General features: G+C 37.5%; 1 pseudogene; it reads right to left on the reverse strand.

Moving 5' to 3' along the window:
- The window catches only part of LOC102485054 (heterogeneous nuclear ribonucleoprotein D-like pseudogene), a 49,258-nt pseudogene extending 30,046 nt beyond the window's left edge, over positions 1-19,212 (reverse strand).
- Positions 19,213-22,634: the final 3,422 nt, after the last annotated feature.

The following is a 22,634-nucleotide window of genomic DNA, read 5'->3' on the forward strand; positions in this document are numbered from 1 at the left end:
GGTTATTTTCTTAGTCTTTTTGGTGAATTTTTCTAGGTCAGAGGTTCTGTCTTCTACATCTGAGATCTGATCTGTGTGATCTAATCTGCTTGTGATATTTTCAAAGTAAGTTTTTTCTTTTCTTTTCTTTTTTTTTTTTTTTTTACTTTTAGCCATTCTATTTACCCAGTTGTATTTTAACTTGACTTTCCCCAGTAGCTAATATTGCTGAGCATCTTTCCACAGCTTACCTGCCAGTCATATATCATCTTTTGTGAAATATCTATTCAAGTAGTATATCCATTTTCCTATTCATTGATTTATTTTTCTTCCTGTGACAGCTTTTTTTTTTGTTTATGGGGATGTGATACATAGCTATGTCAGAGATATCTATGTTTTTTACAGTCTGAGGGTCTCTTTTTTGTCTTAAACTATTCAGGCCATTATAACAAAATACTATAAATTAGGTAGTTTATAAACAATAGAAATTTATTTCTTACAGTTTTAGAAAGTTCAAGATCTAGTCATTGATTGAGTCAGTGTTTAATGAGAGCCTGATTTCTTGTTTACAGAGAGCACCTTCTAGCTTTATCCTGACATGATGGAAGGGGCCAGCTATCTCTGCAAAGTCTCTTTAAGAGGTAATCTTAATCATGAGGGTTCTACTTTCACAATCTAATCACCTGCCAAAGGTCTGGACTACTAATACCATCTTCTTGGAAATTAAGATTTTAACATATAAATTATGGAGAGACACAAACATTCAAACCATAGCACATTTCCTTTTTATAATTGTGTTAAATTGATCTGTGCAGCTTAGTAGCTCATGCAATATAGGATAATTTATAAAGAGTAGAAGTTTATTGTATCCTACCAGTGTGGTGACTGGATCTCCCACAGTCAAGCGTGAAGTTCTGGTTGTAAACCTGGCTGCTTGAGAAACATCCTGGGAATGTGTGCATGTATGCCTGGAGTCCTGAGAGGAGAATGGAGGAGCAGGGATTGTGGCATGCCATCCTCTCTTGGGGCTAATTTCTTACTTCCCCCAGTCTCTGGTAGGCATACATGTCCTAAAGCAAATTTTTAAAAATAGAAGGAAAAAAAGGAGTAGGAGAAGGACAAAAGAAAGGTTTATGTAGTTCATAGATTTGGGGAGTCCAGGGTAAAGGACGACATCTGGTGAGGGTCTTCTTGGTTCCACATAGCAAGAGCCTGCATCTGCGCCTGTGTGTTTCAGCTCTAATGTCTTTTCTTCTATAAGGTCACCAAATTCAATCATGAGGCCCACACCCTGATGACCTTATCTAATCCTAGTAACCTCCCAAAGCCCCCACCTCTTTATACCATATTCAGATTAAATTTCCAACCTCATACTACAACCAAATAGCAACACATGAATTCATGTTCACATTCAAATCAAATTATTCCATCCTGGGCCACCAAATTTCATGTCTGTTTCACAAACAAAATGCATTCATTTCATTACAATGGTCCCAAAATTCTTAACTCAATTACCAACTATCTGTTTACCCTGTCCGAAAAAAAAGAAAAGTAGGCCAGCAGGTGGCATGGAGGTTAAGGCGACTGGATCCCACGTGGTCAATTCTGCGATTCTAGTACCAGACTTAGTGGCTTGAGAAACATGCTGGGCACACATACGTGGGTGCCCAAATTTCCAAGAGGAGAATGAAGGATAGGAGATAGCGGCATGGCCATCCCCTAGGCTGTGCCTTCTCCTTCCCTGCCCCCAGCTGTCATTTGCACACTGGTAATTCTATGGTTCTGGGGTCCTGTGGGCAACCCTGTGCCCTATGACTAGATATTTCTGGTGGGATCTTTCAGTGAAGACTTCACCCCTATGACAAATTTCTGCCTAGGTTCAGGTTTTTTTACATATATTTTGAAATGAAAGTGGCGGCCACCATACCTGAACCACACTTTAATGCAACGAGCCTACAGAATTACCTCCAAGGGTGTCCTGCCTAGGCCGTCACTTGCATGTTTCAGAGCAGTAGGCAGAGTCGCAGCCTTAACAGCAGACCAAGATACATTTGGATCAGAATCAGGACAGAGGAGTATTTGCCTGGATGTAGTGAAAAGAGTCTGTCCACCCCAGGTCCAATCACATGAACACATGGATCTTGACAGGACATATTTAAACCATAAGCAATAGTGACTGTTTTTGATAAGCAAAAGCTTTTTATTTATGTGCAGTTCAATTTATTATTATTTTTTCTTATTATGTTTTCAGTATTTTTGTAAAAAAAAAAAAAAATCTTTGCTGGAGCCACTAGGTGACATGGTGGTTAAGACGCTGGACTCCATCCAGCTAGCCAACCACAGTTCAAGTTCCAGATCTGGCAACTTGATAATCACACTGGGCATGTGTACTTATGTGACCAAAATCCCAAGAGAAGAATAGAGTATAAGGGATTGTGTGATGGCCATCCCTTCTGGAGGCCGGAAATTTCTCTTTTTCTTTCTCTCTGTCTGTCTCCAATAAGCAACTGCACCTATGGCAATACAAAACAAAACACCTAAAAAAAGAAATCTTTGTCTAGCTATGTTTTATGCAGAACCTTTAAAATCTTATCCTTTATCTTCAGTTTAATGGTCTACTTAAAATTAATTTCATAAGTTAAGCGTTTGAAGTGCAATTTTTTTCTTCAGATATATTGATTTTTCTTGGTCATTGTTCAAATATCAAATTGGTGAAAATGCTGATCTTTTCCCCATTGAATTATTATTTTTATTGAGAGGTTATTGCTAACTGCTGGTCCCCCCATTGAATTATTTTTGACTCCACTGTCAAAAATGAGCTGTTTAGGGAACCAGCAGTTAGCGTAATGGCTCTGTCACTCTCTGTCTGTCTGGCGAGCGCACGCGCCCTATAGCAAAAAACCTCTCCAAAAAAAGAGAAAAAAAGAGCTGTTTATATGAGGATCTGTTACTGAACTCATTAGTTTTCTAGGTCTTTAATTTATCTCTTCCACGAGTGAGAGAGACATGGAGAGAGAGAGATAGAAAGCACCCCAACAGAGTTTTGATGTCATGTTCTACCACCAAGCTCAACTAGCCCTGGATCACAAACACACATGCCCAGTGCATTCAGGGAGGTCTCTAGACATGAACTGGGACCTCCCACTTGGGAAGAACATGTAAACTATACCGTATAGCCAATGATATATAGTAGGCTGTACCATCTAAGTTTGTGTATGATATTCACAAATAATGAAATTGCATAATAGGCATGACTGTATCAGAAGTTTCCTTATGTTAAAGTAAAACGTAACTTTGCATTTACATCTATTTCTTTCCCCTAGAAGGTCTCAAAAATAAGTCTTTAAATACCTTTAACATAAAAGTTCCTCGGGTGTAAAGATCACTGTCAACTCAATTTGTTTGTTAGTTTTCTCTAGGCCTTTTCTTTTCTTTCTTTCTTTTTCTTTCTTTTTTTTTTGAGAGGTTTTTGCCATAGGGTAAGTGCGCTCGCCAAAGAGAGAGAGAGAGACAGAGAGACAGAAAGCATGAAATCACTCCCCAGGGGGGATGGCCACTCCGCAATCCCTTCTCCTCCATTCTCCTCTCAGGATCTTGGGCACTCATGCACATGTGCCCAGCGTGAGTTTTAAGCCACCGGGTCCGGGACTTGAACTGCAGTTGACTATATAGGAGTCCAGCAACATAGACATTATGCTAACTGCTGATCCCTCTAGGCCTTTTCTCTGGGGTCAATAGCCATAGCTTGTCCACTAACTAATTATATCACATGGTCTCAGAGATCCAGAATGCACTTGTTCACACAGGCTCGAGCATGTCACTATCCACTTTCAAGGGCGATTTCCAGAACTAGATATTGTGTATACAGTGTGGCCTTTGTAGTATAAAATATGCAGAAAAGATCTCCAAATCTGACAATTGGGTTCTAAAAACTCAAAGAACTACATTTCAACAACTAGATGAATCAGTTTATTGATTACATATCCATGAAAATCTTGATCAGCATTAAATTTTGTTTGTTCCTTCTCAAAGTTCTGACAGTTTTATGTTGCACTCAATTAGGGTGCCAAAACAGTTGTTGTTTATTGAAAATCCATTCTTTTTTCCCTGGTTTTATTCCACCTGCACAAAGCATTCAGTTCTCTATTTAGACAAGGTATGTAACATGTTAGATAAATATGAAATATACCTCCAATCATAACTGAACAGAAGCTTAGTTAATCAAGAGAAAAGGTCAGAAATGAACATAAATGAACATAAACACTTCACCCTGATGGAAGGTAGGTAAAATAAGAATTTTATGCAATCAAAGAGGAAGGTAAATCTATGTTGTTAATTAGGCCTTTATTCCATCAATAATGTTAAAGTTTTTAGTTGTGTATTTTTAAATGGGCATATGTGTATATAGCCAAAGGGGAAAGATGTTTCATAAAACAACAAATATTTGGGAGTGATCATTGAAAGTCGAATTTAAAATCACTTCAATAATATACAATTTTGGGGAAAAAATCCACATATCAGACAATTATGTTCTTATGGTTGAATGGCTATTAATTTAGAAAGGATTCTTTATCATAGCTTGCTTATGATAGGAAACTCTTGGATATGGTTAAATTGTTATTTATCATTTGTGTTTCAGCTGATCAATTCGTCATCTCTGATGAATATGGATCAAATTTGTCAAATAGCATTCACTGGCCCACATGACAACGACTGTGAGCAAAGAAATTCTTTCTTTTAACATAGTATGTATTTCCCAATACTATTTAAAGCACACATTTGTAGACACTGTAGGCATGTTAGAGTATACCAAACTAAGAATCATCATTTAGAGTTTGAAATATGTCATGAACCATTTCATGAAGTTTTGAAACTGAGGGTCAGATCTAAGAAACCAAACATGAGGTTAATGATATTAAAAGTTAATGCATCCTCTACTATGATCAGTATTTCTAAAACATGAATAAAAATAAGTGGAAGCAATGCTACTTCTTAGTTGGAGGTAGAGTGGTTACTGAAAGGAAAGAGGTCCTTGATATTCAAAGTAGTACCTTTTGCTCTAATTCTCGTTGAAGACAATCCTGATGGGAGCTGCACAACCAGTGTTCTGTCTTCAGCTCTAAGAGCTATGGCTCTCAGGGCTGTGATTAAACCGGACAGTTACTGGATGCTCTCCTAGGAATGGGATGTGCTAAGTGAGAAAAAAAAAATGTTCTGTTTTGACAAGAAGTAATATATTCTATTTGGGGCACTTGCTAAATGTCTTGTGTATATTATTTCCAGGTCTTTAAAATTAGAAGGCAAGATATTTCTAACTTTACAAATGAGAAAACTTGTGCATAGAGATGCTAAGTAACTTGAATCTCAGGTGTTTTTAGGGTCAGGCTTTTCTTGCAATTTAGCTTTTGAAGTGTTTTAACTGACAAATAAAAGCTTGTATATATTTCTCATGTACAACATATTGTTTGGAAGTAAATATATATTCTGAAATGGCTAAATTAAGCTAATTGAGCATACCTCACATACTTATCATTTGTCATGGTGAGAATCCTAAAACCTACCCTCTTAGTAATTTGCAGGTATCCAACACATTGTTATTAACTGAAGACATGTTGTACAATAGATCTCTTGAACTAATCCCTCCTATCTAACTGAAACGATGTGTTCTTGTGTGTGTATGCATATATAAGCATTGAGCATTTATATATGCATACGCACACATATATATATATACATAGAAATATAGGTGTGTGTATATATGTAGGTTTATATATATATAAACCTATATATAATATAGGTTTGTGTGTGTGCGTGTGTGTGTGTATTTATTTATTTTTGCCATAGGGCACATACACTTGCAGGAGAGAGACAGAGGGAGACAGAGAGAGAGAGAGAAAGTGAGAAATCACTCCCCAGAGGGGACGGAAACACTGCAGTCCCTTCTCTTCTATTCTCCTCTTAGGATTTTGGGCACATACACATGCACCCAGTGAGATTTTTCAAGCCACCAAGTCCAGTACTCAAACCATGGTTAGTCATGTAGAAGTCCAGCATCTTTATCATCATGTCACCTCCTGGCCCCCAAATTATGTATTCTTTGACCAACAGCTTCCTAAGTTCCCCTCTCCCAGTCCCTAGTCACCACCATTCTGCAAGTTCAAGTCTTCAGATTCCACATGTAAGTCCCATGTACTATTTTTCTGTGGCTAGCTCATTTTCCTTAACATAAGGTCCTCCAGGTTAATTCATGTGGTCACTAATGACAACATTTTCTTCTTTTTTCCTAAGACTAATTTAGGTTTACATATAAATCATGTTTTCTTTATCCATCTATCCATTGATGGACATCCAGGTTGATTCCATATCTTGGCTATCAAGAATAATGCTGGGGACCAGCAATTAGTGTAATGGCTACGATGCTGGACTCCCATGTAATCGACCACGGTTCGAGTCCCAGACCTGGTGGCTTAAACTCACGCTGGGCGCGTGTGCATGTGTGCCCAAGGTCCCAAGAGGAGAATGAAGGAGAAGGGATTGCGGCGTGGCCATCCCTGCTGGGGGGTGATTTCTCACTTTCTGTCTCTCTATCTCTCTCTGTCTGGTGAGTGCACGTGCCCTATAGCAAAAACCTTTCCAAAAAAAAGAAAAAGAAAAGAATAATGCTGCAATGAATGTGGCAGTACAGCTATTTATTCAAAATATTGATTTTATTTTCTTTAGATAGGTACCCAGTAGTGGGACTGCTGGATCATAGGTTAGCTCAATTTTTAATTTTTCGAAGAACATTCATACTGTTTTTCATAATGACTATACTAATTTACATTCCTACAAAGCATGGGAAAGGATTTCCTTTTCCTCATATCCTCTCTAACACCTGTTATGATTTTTATACTAGCTATTCAAACAGATGTGAGGTGTTAACTCATTGCGGATTTAATTGGCATTTCTCTAATGATCAGCAATAAGGATATTTTCTCATAGCTGTTGACAATAAAATGTCATCTTTTGGAAATGATTATTCATATTCCTTGCCCATTTTTAATATGATTTATTTTCTTTCTTTACTATTGAGTTGGTTATATATTTTTATATTACCCTCTTATCAGATGTGTGTTATGAAAACGTTTTCTCTCATTCTGTAAGGTTTTTTTTTTTTTTTTTTTTTTTACTTTGTTGTTCTTTAGCCGTGCAGAAGCTTTTTAGTTTGATGCAAGCCCATTTGTCTATTTTTCTTTTGTTGCCTGTGTTTTGGGGTTCATATGATTAAAAAAAAGTTATTACTAAGAGTAATGTGATGGAGCTTTTCCCTCTTTTAAAAAATATTAAAATTGGGACCAGCAGTTAGCGTAATGGCTATGTCGTTGGACTCCCATATAGTCGATCACAGTTCAAGTCCTGGACCTGGTGGCTTAAAACTCATGCCGGGTGTGTGTGCATGCATTCACAAGATCCCAAAAGAGGAATGGAGGAGAAGGGATTGTGGCATGGCCATCTCCCCGGGGGATGATTTCTCATTTTCTGTCTTTCTGTCTCTCTCTGTCTGTCTGGTGAGTGCACACATCCTATAGCAAACACCTCTCAAAAAAAAAATTAAAATCTATTTACCTACTTATTTCATCAAAGAGAAAAACAGAGGAAAAAACAGAGACTCTCAACAGGGCCTCATATTGATCAACATTTCTAGAAATACTCTTTGTGAAGCTGCTACTGTAAGAAAGTAGATAGGAAAGATGCTATCTTCAGAAAGGCAGTATTTCTCAAGGACTTTAAAACTAATCAAAGAATTTAAGGGTTGCAATGGAAGAAACAGTATCAGAGAAATGTAGAAATTTACAGAACCTATGAGACATGGAAAATAAAAGCTGTCTTGTCCATCTGGGATGAAGGAAGTAACAAAGATGTGGCTAGAAAAGCAGACTCGGACTCCTGTAGGCATTGTAAGCATATTAATATCTCGGGTAAATATGAGCCACTACAGAATTGTAACAGAGTTGGGGGTAAGACTGCTGTTTTATAAAGATAACTCCAGCTGCCGATTTTGGGGGGTCAGATATTTAAGAAGCTATTATAGTAATCTGAAGAACCATGGTGATCAGTTAATCCACCATTAACTGATGGAGATAAGTAGAAAGGCCTGAGAATGCTTAATCAAATAAAACTGAAATAACTTTTGAGTGATTGGCTATGGGGTGCAACAGAGTGAGGAAATATAATAAATGACTATGTTTCTGAATGATCATAATTAGACAACTAGTAAGATATATGAATTGTAGAATCAGGGGGCTAAAGAAAGGGAAGAGAAAAGAGTAGGTAAGATTGGATATATGAGTGAATAGGTGTTACCAGCAATTGGATATAAAAGTCTGGTGAGAGAGAAATCAAGACTGAAGAAGTATCTAGGTTCTAAATTTTCAAATCAACAGCATATAACTGAGGCTGAATGGTTGGCTTAAATTGCCCTAGAAGTAAGAAAGTATAAGAAAAAAACCCTGGGGGCTGTTAACATTTAAGGATGATGGGAAAAAGAGGATTGCTCAAGGGAATTGAGAACATGTGGTTAGAGGGGTGGGAAGAAACTAAAAGGGTATGATGTCTCCATTTCCAGAGAGAAGGCATAAGGGTTAGAGGTCACAGAAGAAAAGGGGCAGACCTTTTCAGTAGATTCAGGTACAAGTTAGTCATTTATATTTAGAAAAAGCTCAGTGAAATGCTGTGGTATGAAAATCAAATGGCAATGGATTAATGAATAGGAAAAGGAGTATAGGGAAGTAAAATAAACAAATGTAGTTAGTTCTTTCAAGAAGTGTGGGTGGAGGGCCAGCAGATGGCATGGTGGTTAAGGCACTGTACTCCCACATGGCCGATCACAGTTTGAGTCCTGGACCTGGCAGCTTCTCTCTCTCTCTCTCTCTGGTAAGCACACATACCCTATAGCAAATTTTTAAAAAAATAATTAATAAAATTAAGTAAACATTTAAAAAAAAAAAACAAAAAAAGAAAAAAAGAAGTGTAAGTGGTAGCATGGTGATTAAGGCACTGGACTCCCACATAGCTGACTGCTTATCAAACAGAGGACCAGTGGCTTGAAAATCATGCCAGGCACTTGTGTGTGTGTGTACACAAAATCCTGAGAGGAGAATGGAGGAGAAAGGATTGTAGTGTGGCCATCCTCCCTAGGGAGTGATTTCTCATTTTCCCTCTCTCTGGGAAATGCATGCACGCCATAGCAAAAACTTGAAATAATAATAGGAAGTGTAGGCTCAGAAAGGCAAGTAGCTAAGAAAACAATGGAGTAAAGTTTTAGTTTTACTACAGGAGAAACATAAATATTTAAGGGAACAAGCCAGAGGAGATTAGCAGTTTCACGGTGAAAGATAAGGATGGTGCAATCAACAGGCAAGGGAAAGGTGACGGCATTCTAATAATAGAGCACAGACCTGGTAGAACAGAGCTTCCAGTAAAATAGAGTGAAGTTTAATAATGGAAGAGGTGCTTTTCTTAATTACCTAGAGACATTATGCACAAACTGAGACTGTCTTAGGCAAACTGTAAATTTCTAATAAAGAGAAAGAAAAACCTGAGTGCAAAGACACATTGTGGGGAGGTAGCAGGGAGTTGAGAAAGTTATTTGGTGATTTGTATGTACTTAGTGAAGTAAATAATCATCTACTGAGGCTGAAAGCTAAGATAAATTCGTGTAGTGAGAATGAGGTTGAGGGATACCAGAAGGTTAGGATTTAAGAGAGTAGAAAAACATTGAATAACTAGCTGTGGGACAATAAGTGAGAGCTAGCAAGGGAAACATTAATTAACTCCATTCAGTTAAGTGGAGAACACATTTTTATAATGAAAGCCAAGATTTTTATTGACAGTTCTTGGTCTAGCAAAGCTCAACAGCCTGTGTACAGGTATAAGATGAACAGCTGGTCTGGTTTAGAATTAAGGTAATCCAGTTATATGTCTGTAAGAAAAATATGGTAATAAGTAGAACAGTGTCCCAAACTGGGGCTGATTTATCACGGTGTTGCAAGAAATTTTAAAAAAATTGTGTATCTATTTAGTATTATAATAATTAGGTTATATTTAATTATTGGGTAGTTGAAAAATGTATGACATATTTTTCTAGGCAAAAATGCATCACAACTTTTCCTATGACTCAATATTTACTGTTTTACTAATAATTACCAATATTTCAATAATTTAACAATTGCAGAGAGAGTAAAAAAAGAGAGAGTGTTCTAAAATGTCTGAAAGCAATATGAAATTTAGGTAAGATAAATTTGTAAGTGTCTTTGCTATTATATTAATAAAAGAAACACCCACCTTTCTGCACCATAATTAGCTCAAGTTTTTACTCTTAATTGTATTATAATGCTCAGTACATGAATTTGGGGGAAACATATTCAAACTATAGAAGCAATATATATTATATATATATATAGGAGTCTATAATACATAATATACATGCTATGTAGTATAGTGTAATATATAGTATATATGTAATATATATAGTATGTATAATACTGTGCAGTATATGTCTATATAATGCATATATAGTCTACAATATAGTATATATAATCTACAGTGCAGACTAAGTGATGCTGAACCCTGATGAACCACAAAAGCTGATTTTAGTAAGGCTTCAAATCCCCGATTTTCTTTACTAACTTGTATTCACTTCCTTCTTATTTATCTTTTTTTGTTGTTTGCTTACATTTAATCACTGTACATCTTTCCAGTGTACAACATAGTTTTTTATAGCCTGAATACAGTGCATATCAGCCAAGACAAAGACATTACCACAAACATTATTATCATCAGCAAATAACTTTTCATTTTTGTGTCAGTTAAATGTATTTCGTTTGTTTTTTCCCTTAGCCCCTCCCTTCCTCCCTTCCCCTACTGTCCAGTCTCTATCACTCCCCATACTATCTCTAGTATCTACAGTTGCCCTCCCTGCTATTGTAACTTCCAATCTTTCAGCTTCTGCTATAAAGATATTCTTTCTTATTTATCTTAAACACATGTAAAGAAAATAACTGAGCAGATAATTGGAAGTATAGGCACTTTTATCACTGCAAGCTGTTCCATGTTAGAGTTCTAAAAATTAACCATTTCAATATTTGATCAAAAAATACAGAGAGTAACCATGTGAGGTACTAACACTAGTGCAGAGGAGATAATAATCCTACATAAAAAATAAAAAGAATGTTCAAGAAATTGAGAGGTTAGGAGTTTATATAGGTGTTATCAAGGATAATAATAAAATTGACTAAAAATGAAAGGAAGAAGATGATCCAGGTGTCAAAATATTCAAGAATGATAATGTGGGCCCAGGTTGTCTATAAACATCAACCACTCTAATGAATAAAGATATTAAAAATATTATAAAATATGGAATCTGTAGGACACAGGTTTTGAAAAAGTTTAAGAAGAAGGGATGAGTACATTTCCCAGAGAAATTACATGAATGAGAAGAAGGGTCTACATCTGTCTAAATTGACTGTGTGTTTTTAACTTTTGAGTCTGCTAAGTGAGTTGTTGAGAGGCCTGATCTGTATATGCTGAGATTAAGAGGTAAAAGACCCTGAGCTCAGATGTCATATTCATCACCATCAACCATTCCGTTGAAGAACTCATTGACTTAAAATTCCAGGGTTTAGGTACAGGAGTCTCATATAGGTGCTGGGAGGTAATGGGGCCAGCAAGGAAATAGAAAACAGGCCATGAAATTGAGAGATTAGAACATGCCACTACATAGCCCACAAGAGACACCTCTGTATAAGTGATTAGATGAGATAACCAAGACATGCTCATCAACAGTGCTGCTTAGATGTTTACCTAGTTCTGGAAGTGAAAACATTTAAACAAGACAGATTTATGCTATGGTTGCAGCACTTACCAAAACGGTAGGGAATTATAAGACAGTGGCCTTGTATTCCTTCATGATATGGAATGTTCTTTATTTTGAAGTGTAAGGAAATGGAAACAAAGAGTGCTGTCTTGAAAGTCACTTTCTTCCATAGTGTATCTCTGAATAATTTAGTTAATATTTCAGAATTTTCATCTAGAAAACTCTCTCAACGTTTAAAATTAAAACATCCATTTACAACAACCATTATAATACACTCCAATGGGTAAAATGTATTTTCTCTCTCTTTCTTTGAGAGATTAAATGATTTTCACAATATTTCACCACCCCATCCTATCTTCTTATTCAAAAAGTTGAACGCAGAACCTACGTCTCTAATCGGAATCCTTACTTGAATCTGTAAATCTGAGTTATGATTGTTAATAACATTTTACTTCTGTTTTATAAAACAGTAATTTCCACATCACAGTGAATTAAAAATTAAGTTCAACTTAAAAGAAAAGCTGAAAATAAAGCAAGTACTATAATAGAACATTAATAATAATCAAGTCCCATCCCAATATCCTAGAAATTCAAGAATACTCCGATCTTGTCTCAACAAGATACCTTTTCTTATACATTTACTATGGGAATCATTCTACATACAAGGAATAGGTTTAAGTACAAATGGGAGACAATGTCAATTCGGTATATTTTAGTCTCATACTGAGAACTCAAAGCAGAGTGCTGTGAAGCTGAATTATAAAACATGATGAAGCATAGGAGCCCAAGAGAATATCTGCAAAGCTAAAACCCTGGCTTTTGACATTCTTGGACTGGATTAGTGGTAGAAGAGTGGAAGGTGTTCAGGGATTAGCTTAGAGGCAATTGAGAGAAAAGAGTGGAGAGCAAGACAGATGTATCCTAATCGGCTCACCACCGCCTTGAGTAGGAGAGAGCTTCTCGTGGGTGCACACACACAGAGAGTGTTTACACCCAGGGAATTTGTCAGTTCATAAAAGTGGCCTAGTCAATTGTCTTGTGTCTGGTCAATAATCTTAGGAATGTCTTCTTTCGTGTGCTGCCATAGTCTGTTTTGTTCTTAATAATAGACAATACCTGAAAGTGGATAATTTGAGACAATAATGGTTTAACTCACCATTTGGAGGTTCAAGGTCCAGGAGCCAGTTCTGGTGGAGCTCTTACAGAGTCCCAGTTATATCACGAAGGTGAGAGCAGGGCTGTGCAATGGTATACTGGAGTCTCTAGCTCTGGTTTCTTTCCACCCCTTATAAACTCACCCCAGTGACCTAAATCTTACTCTCTTTCCCAAAGCCCTGCTTTACAACATCATAATCAAATTAAGTGTTCACTCTCTCAGGCCCACACAACCAAATCAGCACATAAATCTGGTGAAGACATAACATAGCACGTACAGTGGACAAAAGGAAGAGAATAAGAGAAGAGAAAAGCCAGGAGGGGACAGAGATGCCCACACACACTAATGAAAGGCAATGCCAACATGGGAGATGAGGACAGAGAATAAGCAAAAGCTGTTCATATTTAGGAGCAGTGACAGCTACATTCTAGCAGCCTGGAGAGAGAAGGAGAATACATTGGACAAACTGGAAATATTGCTTACCCAGGCTGAAGGCACCAACAAAACTTCCTAGTGGAAAGACCAGCAGATGGCATAATGGTTACATTGCTGGACTCTCATGTAGTCTACTGTGGTTTGAGTCCTGGACCTGGTGACTTCAAACTCACTCCGGGCATGTGTGCATGTGTGCCCAAAATCCCAAGAGGAGAGTGGAGAAGAAGGGATTGTGGCATGGCCATCCCCCCAGGATGTGCTTTCTCCCTTTCGGTCTCTCTGTCTCTTTGGCAAGCACATGTGCCCTATAGCAAAAATATCTCTTAAAAAAACAAAAATCCTCCCTAATGGAGGTGTCCCTGAGTACCATCTAGAAGTATACATGGGGTACAGTGACTACTTACATGATTTCTCAATGATTCTCAGCAATGTGCCATAATTCATTTTGTGTTTTATATACTTTAATTCAATCAATAGTTACACCAAATTTAAAGATGTGATTATCATCTCCATTTTATTAGAAAAGAAATTGAAGCACCATGCTCCTAAGGAGCAGAATTTGTATTTCGCTCTTCTGTACCATCCTACACTACACTGCCTTTGAAAACACGGTGACATTTATACAGAGTGTGCAATAGCATTGAGGACTAGAGAAAACAGAACATTTCATAAAATTTTGAAAATAAGGGGACCTTGTCAGGGTATGTGTGTGTGTGTGTGTGCTATGGTTTGTGTCCCTCAAAATTCATGTGTTGAGGGACCAGCAGTTAGCGTAATGGCTATGTCGCTGGACTCCCAAGTAGTCGAACGTGGTTCGAGTCCCAGACCCAGCAGCTTAACCTCACACCAGGCACATGTGTGTGCGTGCCCAAGATCCCAAGAGGAGAATGGAAGAGAAGGGATTGTGGCGTGGCCATCCCCCCTGGGGGGTGATTTCTCGCTTTCTGTCTCTATGTCTCTCTCTGTCTTTCTGGCAAGCGCACATGCCCTATAGCAAAATCTTCTCAAAAAAAAAAAAAAAATTCATGTCTTGAGATGTGGTTGTGATGGTAGTAAGAGGACACTTAATACCGTCATAATTTTGAAAGGTGGGCCTTGGGCTAGCCAGTGGCATAATGGTTAAGAATGGTTAAGGTGGCTGACTCCCACATGGCCAACTGTGAGGTTTGAGTCTCAGACCTAGGGACTTGAAAAACACGATAGGCACATGTGAATTTGTGCCAAAAATATCAAAAGGGAGGGAAAATGGAGGAGAAAGGGTTATGGCATAGCCATTTCCCATGGAGTGGGTTTTCTTACTTTGCCCTTCTTTGACTCTCTCTGGTGAGTGTGCCTTCTAGCAAATTAAAAAAATAAACAAACAAAAACAAAACAAAAAGGGTAGCAGGTTTCCCCTTTCACCATGGCCTTACTAACAGTTGCTTTTTTTATTTTCTTTGATCATAGCCATTCTAACTGGGATTAAGTGGTATCTCCTTGTGACTTTGATGTGTATTTTTCTTATGATAAGAGAGGTTGAACATTTTCTTCATATGCCTTTTGACCATTTGTCTGTCTCCCTTGGAAAGTTCTTCATTCAGCTCCTTTGACCACTTTTTAGTTGTATTATTTGTTTATTGTGGGTAAGCTGCATAAGTTCCCTATATATTCTGGACATCAGTTTCTTATCTGAAGAATAGTTTGAAAATATTCTCTCCCATTCTGAAGCTTGGCTCTTTGTTCTGAATATTGTTTCCTTTGCTGTGCAGAAGACTTAATACACAGGAAGCAAGTCATAATATAAAAGACAGACATTATATGTCCCCACTCAATATATACTGAATATCTGCACTTTATGGCAGAAACTGATCTAATACCAGAGACAGCAAGTATAGATACCAGAGATGGTAAAGGAAGGGGTGGACAGCTGTGAGTGGAAGGAAGGGCTCAGAAAAAAATTAACAGACACAGGAATGGAAAGTTATTGTGTACAATAATAACTTTAACCTGCCTGACATGCAATGCATCTATGCTTTGAAAACCCATACCTTACATAGTAAATACATATATTAAATGTAAATGAACAGATACATATCTACATACACACACACACATATATAATATATATATATATATATATATATATATATATATATATATACATATATATATATAGAAAGAGAGAGAGAGAGAGAGATTCGGTTGTGAAGGTAGTAAGAGAACACAATATCTTTAGAGCGTTGGAAGTGTTTACTTATCTATGTGTGGAGAGAAAGGCACGCCAGGTGCATGTGCATGTGTGCCCAAGATCCTGAGAGGAAAATGGAGGAGAAAGGATTGTGGCACGGCTGTCCCCCTGAGGGGGGGGTGTGTGATTTCTCACTTTCTGTCTCTCTTTCTCTCTCTGTCTTTCTGGCAAACACATGAGACTTTGGTAGTGATTATATAATTAGGGTGGTCTCCTGGAAGTTTTGTAAGGAGAGAGAATGAGACTAGAACAGAGGCACATGAGGAATACACAGAGATACATACTCTGTTCCCTCATTACAGGATGTCCTGTGTGGCCCTTTGGACCCCATCAACAGGAAAACCCTTACTAGACAGGACCTCTGAACTTTGGACCTCCAAACTGTGAGCTGAACAAACCTATTCTCTTTAATTACTCAGACTTTGATGTTTTTGCTATTAGCAATGGAATGGAATAAAGCTGTGTGTGTGTGTATACATAATCACACAGAGCCACTTACTCCAGATGAGGAAAAATAAGTGAAGGTTATAAATATCAAGATTGTGGTTGCCTGGAGAGCATTCTGGATTGATTAGAAAGAGGCATGAGTGAACTTTGAATTTGGGGAGTGACAGAAATGTTTGATATCTTGATTGAGATCATGGCAGCTCATAGGAACACATGGACCAAATCTCATGGAAATGTATACTTAGATCTGTACATGCCCCTATTAAAAGCAAACATAAACAACAAAATAATTCAAGACTTCAACACCCTGAGCCTCACTGGCAGGACCTTTGGAACATGACAGTTCTGGCAGCCACTCTTCTCACCTAAGTTAATGGCTGTTTCCCCCAAATAAGAGCATTTGAGACCTAAAATCCCTTCTCAGAGTTTCATTTTTCTTATTTACTAGTATATTACTTAAGTAACAGAAGTTGCTGTAACAGATTCCAGATTCTCAGTGACAATAAAAATCTGTTTCTTGCTTTACAAAAATTATCATTTTTACCAGACAAAAAGAAGATTAGAGATCTCCTTATATGTCAAAGATTCTGCCCAATTGTTCATTTTTACCATCCTCTTCCTTACCTCACCTGCAGACTTCCTTAACTTTTAATTGAATGAAAAATTTGGGTTGTGGTTGGTTAACCAAGTAATAAGAGGATACCTGAGAAATATTGCCTTTCCTCAGATGTTTTTTTCAGTCTGTGTCATACATGCTAGGAGAACTGACATAAATAAAACTGACCAAGAAGACTATGTTTTCAAATATTTAACTGGCTGTGGTATAGAGATGAACTAGTTAAATGATTAAAACATTGAAACTTTAGGTTAAATTTCAATAGAAATCTAATCCGAACTCAGTAACAAGGATATTCGTTTTATCCACAGCTGAATCCAGCTCCTTCTAATATGCCCTCCAGCTGGAGGATACATGAAAGGCTTTGACTTTTTCTGTTCTGTAGTCTTTTCAGTTTTCGAAAGCTTTTCTTTCTACTGTTGCTAAGAGGGAAAGAAACTGTTGCCAAGTAACAAGAAAATACAGTGTCCAGCACGTATCTGTTCTCCTCAGTTGCATATCAAATGCAAACCCCTCGGCTGTTCTCAAGGACATGGTGTGAGTGAGATATCATTCAGAATACTGTGATAAAGAGTTTCAGGCCTGTCTGACCCCATACAGTTCATTGCTGCTCTAATGGTGATATTCAACTTTATATATAATTTTTCATAGTCCACCTTGGGAAACAAGTTACATTACTAATGCAATTGCACTTTTCATTTACTTGAAGCTCTTTGCTTAATCGTGAGCAAGTAATTTGAAGGAAGATTATCTTGCTTTTTTCTTTTTTGTGACCAAGAGCAGATGTCACATCTGACCAACTTAACAAGACTTCCTCTTTGCTCACAAGTAAGAGGCAGGTAAATAGATCTATTATGATTCACCCTGATGAAATACTGGAGTCACTTTGTGATTTAAAAAGTTGCAGAGATGTAATTGACTCATCCAAAAAGCACTGAAATTCACAAAACAGTAAAGGTACACTCACTCTGAGAAAACCTATTCAGAGGTTCATTCTACCTGCTGTGTCCCCTTCTCAGAAAATTTCCAACAACCTTCCTCTGACTTCTGCCTTGTTTACACTGTGTCCAGACCATAGCCATAGCTAATTGGCCCAATGATTTACCTAGGAGAATCAATTTACCACATGAGTTGAACAAATTAAGTATCTTCTCTTGGAAATGAGTATCAGGAAACACTTAGTGAGATGACAGTTTCTACTCAGGTCATATAACCAGAGGACCATGTTCAGTCATATTGAGGAAAAAATGAACTTGCATAGATAGAAAGGAGACAGAGGTAAAGAAATAAGAATATCAGAGAATTCTCTTCTTAGGACTGAAAAAGGCAGAAGGTAAGTAACCCTTGAGAGAAGCAGACATTGGTTTTAATAAGATTATGTTGGATTAACATTCATTGGTTATGTTTTTCAATTATTTCTTTCTAATGTGCTCCGTTAAATCTCTCTTTCCTTTGCCTTAGAAAGATTCTGTAACTTCTGGGTTATAGTCAGTTGTTAAAATTCAGTTCAGTCTGATTTAATACTCCAGCCTCATATCTGATTCATAGGATTACTCTCTCTTTTGCTCTCCTCCCATCCACCCTTTGGGGTTCTTACTCCTCTAGTGGCTTGGGGGGGCTGAAAGGAAGGGCAGGAAAATGAGGACATGTATCCCTACTCAGCTTAGCAAGGTTCTCTGTGGTGGTAAGTATCCTGGACATTTGGTTCAGCATGAGTCTATCTGATGCTGATGTCCTTGAGGAAATGGCAGATGTGACTTTTTAAAAATATGGACTTTACTTTGATCCTAGTCATTCCCACTAGGGAACCGCTCCTCAGATAGAGAAGCTCTACCCCATGTGAGCTCACTAACAGTCCTTTCTTTGTCCTTTGCTCTCATGTTGGGTTTCTCATTGCTTTATTTGACAGCTCCTTGGAGTTCTATGTATTCTGACACTTCATTAATATTATTTCATCTCCAACCAAATATCCAATAACTGCCGAGACCCTTTCTCTCACTAATTGACAAAGAGAACAAGGATGGAAGCGAGGTTGCCTTCAGTCCCCCCATATGTTTATGATGCTCTCTCCAGCCCTAATAATATGAGGTGCTCCATATCCTGACAAAATCATTAGACAATAAAAGGACAACACCCCGAACTCAGAGGATGCAAGTCAAGGTCTTCCGAGAACTTCCTCTTTATCCTCGGACCAACATCCAGGGAATGAGATGCTCAATTCTATCTCATGGATCTATCCCCATTCTTTCCCAGTGATCCTTTTTCATCATTCCTCAGGCCTCGCCTTGGTAGGATACCTCACCATTTCTCCTCACATGGTTAAGAATGAAGAGTGATGTGGGAGGGATACTGAGTAACCTCTGCATATTTGGTACATTGTGTCCAAGTGTAGTGCTAAGAACTTCAGATTCTTCTCTCAAACATGAAGTCTTTTCATCCACTAGGAAGAGTGGTAGAGTGATAGTTGGTAAAGTCTGTGGAGAGAAATCTGTCCCCATCACGTGTTGTTTCCTGGAATTCTCTTTATGAAATGAAGCCTAAAGAGCCACTTGTCAGCTTCACTTACAGTCAGCCTCGACTGTGATTCTGGAATACCAGGAGGCGTGTCGGTCAGCATCAACTACACCGATTCTACAGTTTAAACTTCTTTTCTCATGAGACTTCACTGTATTTCCTGTCCGTGGACTCTGGAGATCTAATATCAAAGCAGCCAACTGCTTAGTTTTTCAGTTTCGGTCTTTTTGACTTGATATTACCCAACTGAGACCCTGGGCAAATTCCCATAAATGTCTCTAGGGAGAAAAAAGAGGAAAGATACATCGTCAAGGAACTTAGAGTCTGCTGGAAAGACAGAACTTACACCAAAACCACAATAAGTCATATTATGTCAGTGAGTGCCAAAGGAATTGTTAGAGACAATGGTCACTTCAAGAAGCAGCTGGCAATAGTGCCATTATTATTCACAATTGATAACTGGAAAATAGAATCACATTTTCCTTTAGAAAAATATTAAGACAGGTTGCTTCTTCATTGTAAAAATTTTGAATATTGTCATTATACAAAAATTCTTATAAGAATGAAAGAATAATTTATATACCTAAAAATCACAGTGCTACCCAGGGTAAAATCCTTTACATGATAGGTGAATTCAAAACCTTGCCCATGTAGCATATGTGTGTGTGTGTGTGTGTGTGTGTGTGTGTGCGTGCGCGTGTTTGGTGGGGTGGGCACATGTTCTGTGTACTTTTTTCTTTTAGATTTTTAGCATAGGGTGCATACACTCACTGGAGAGAAAGGGAGAGTGAGAAATCATTCCCTAGGGAGGATGGCCAAACTGCAGTCCTTTCTCCCCCATTCTGTGCTGGAGATTTTGGGCATGCATGCACACCCACCTGGCATGTTTTTCAAGCCACTGGGTCTGGGACTTGAACTGTGGATTCTGTCCTGTTTGATCTAGAGCCTTAACCACCATGCCACCTGCTGTCCCCCTTTGTATATTTGGTTGCTGGAAAAGTCATGACGTATTTTTTCTGTGCAAATATATGTCATGACTTTTCTGACAACCCAACAGTTTATGTATGTATGTATATATTGTAAGTGTATGTGTACATATATTAGTATGTCTATTTATATTCTTACTCATAAATTCAAAAAAAGTAGTAGAAATAAAGTAAAATTGGGCCCATATCTATGAAATACATTTCATTGACCATTATATCATAGTATTTCAACACTGAAAAGCTTAACAAGTTAAAAACAACCTTAGGGCCCAGCCTCGTGGTATAGTGGGTAGCAAACTGAACTGCAGTACTGGAGGCCACAGAGAAACTGCAGATTCAGATCCCTAGGTCAGCTTGAGAATATGCTGGGTGCATGTGAGCATGTCTAAGACCTTGACTAGTGTGAGGTCCAGGGAAAGGGGATTATGGTGTGAGGAGACCCTGTCAAGGGTGCCCCTCTCATGCATGTGCATGTGCTCTGTGTCATGAACACAAAATAATAATAAAATAACCAGCTGCCTTAGAAAAAAAAGTATTCTTTATAAAGCAAAACAAGTACGTTACTGCTTACTTTGTATGACGTAGTACTATTTACTTTGTGTTTGACCTCTGTATTATACTTTTAAATATCATTTTTCTTCATCATCGAATAACCCAATATTATCATTCATCTAATGGTGTTAATGGACAGTTGCTTTATTCTGTCTCTCTTTTTTAAAACTTCTTTTTAGAGAGAGAATTTTGCTATAAGGTACATGTGCTGGCTGGAGAGACAGAGAGACAGAAAGAGAGAAATCACCATCCCAGGAGAATGGCCATGCTGCAATCCCTTCTCTTCCATTCTCCTCTTGAAATCTTGGGCACTCACACACACATGCCCAGTGTAAGTTTTAAGTCACTGGGTCCAGGACTTGAACCATGGTCAACTACATGGGAGTTCAGCGACGTAACCATTATGCCATCTGCTGGTCCCAGCCGTTTCATTCTTCATATAACAAATTCTGCAGCCATTTTCAGTTCAGTAATGAGTGTCTGGAATAAGCTATATAGTTAAGAAAACAGCTATAATGATTAATATACTAGTGAAAATGCAGATCATTATTAAGTCTTAAGGAAAGGGCTCCTTCCTCTTCTTCCCCTTTGGACTTTGACCTAGAAATTTGGTTCTAAAAGAAAGAGAAAGGGAGAGAGAGAGAGAAAACATTTCTCAATAAAATGTTTTTTATCTACAAAGCAAATCTATGCTAACTAGGATGAGTTGAATCTGGGATGATTCAAACATGAGGTTCACATCCTTTTTGAGCACAAGATTTGTTGAAATCTCTAATTCTTTATGAGAAAATTCATTTTCAATAGTAGATTTTTAAATGCTTAAGAAATTATGGTATCTTTTTAATATGCATTGTTCAGAGAACAGATAACAATTTTTTTCTGTTTACTTTTTTTTGGGGGGGGCGTAGGGGTTGATGGAAAGTAGCTCCAAAAACCATTTTTTAAAATATCAATCTAAATGGTTTATACATATAGATAAAGATACATTTTTGTATATTGCAGGTCCATTTTGACCAATAACTCATTATATTGCTTCGCTTTATAATTATCTCACATCTATAAATACTATATATTTGGAAATACCAAGAATCTGAACTCAAGGACATTTAAAGACTCCTACAACATTAGCATTTTATGATGTAAGAGTTCTGTTAAGCTATCCCATAATTTTTGGTGTTCTATTGCATAGCACAATGGTTACAGTTAATAATGCACAGTAAACTTTAGAAGAGTTCATAGAAGATAACAAATGTTCTCACCACAAAGAAATGATATTTAAGGTCACAGATATGCTACTTAGCCTCATTTGTTCATTTCACAATGTATACATGTATTATAACATCACATTGTGTCTGTACATACATTTATTGTCAATTAAAAATAAAAGTTAAAAAAAAAAAGGTATTGGGTCAGTCCTTGAACTAGTAGTTAAGGGAGCTAGACTCCATATGATTGATCACATGGTTTAAATCCTGGCCTTGGTGATTTAAAAAATATACCAACATGATGGAGAAGTGGAGAGGAGATAGCAGCCATGACTATGCCCCACCGAGAGTGCCTTGTACCTCTCTTTGCCTCTCCCTTTCTCTGGCAACCACATGTGCTCTTTGGCAATAAAAAGAAAGAAGAAAGGAAGAGAGAAAGAAAAAAGGAAACAGAAAGAAACAAAGAAAGAAAGGATGAGAACAAAAAATACCCAATAGAACTTAGGCTTTTAATAAATATTTTCTTTCTTTTATATTAGTATGAACCACAGAATAGTAGAAAATTATAATCCAATATTTAGGAATTCACTGATTCTCCATTTTCTATGACACTTCATCTCCAAGTTAAACCTTTTACAAACATTTTGCCTGCTATTTGCACCA

Source organism: Tupaia chinensis, unplaced genomic scaffold (genome assembly GCF_000334495.1).
Source record: "Tupaia chinensis unplaced genomic scaffold, TupChi_1.0 Scaffold000437_1, whole genome shotgun sequence".
Taxonomy (NCBI): domain Eukaryota; kingdom Metazoa; phylum Chordata; class Mammalia; order Scandentia; family Tupaiidae; genus Tupaia; species Tupaia belangeri.